We start from the raw sequence: 543 nt of genomic DNA on the forward strand, positions 1-543 counted from the left end.
CGTGGGGGCGTTCCCAAAATACTGACTAAAATACCATATAAATATCCATATGTATACTATGTACAGGGTGACTCGAAAAATCCGCATAACAATCAAAATTCATAATAATAATCAATCACGTGATGGGGGAGAGAGATAAAGAGAGAGAGAGAGAGAGAGAGAGGTGTGGGCGGGGCGGCGATTCGCCCAAATTTACAACCTTCACGACTCTAAAAACTCTAAGCCTACTAACTTTGTTGCCGGTTTTTTTTTTGTTTCAACGACGATATGATAACATCACAAAGGGCCGCCCATGGAGGGCGGCACACAAGCTTTCGAGACTGAGTTGAGTGGGGGCGGGGTGGCGCTTGCGAACAATGCGAAAGTTTGACAGCGCTGCAGCTTGCCTACAAGCCACGCCCACCAGTCAACCGGAATGTAGGTCTAACCTATTTACACGTATTTGCTAGACAATTGTTTGGCCAGTTCGGTGTACTTGAGAAACTTGGAGTGCGGGCTCTCCTCGAAGCCGCCGGCAGGCGGCGGGCTTTTGGGAGCGGGGGG

This window comes from Dendroctonus ponderosae, unplaced genomic scaffold (genome assembly GCF_020466585.1).
Source record: "Dendroctonus ponderosae isolate FM_Combo_2020 unplaced genomic scaffold, Dpon_F_20191213v2 Dpon_F_20191213_12, whole genome shotgun sequence".
In the NCBI taxonomy this organism is placed as follows: domain Eukaryota; kingdom Metazoa; phylum Arthropoda; class Insecta; order Coleoptera; family Curculionidae; genus Dendroctonus; species Dendroctonus ponderosae.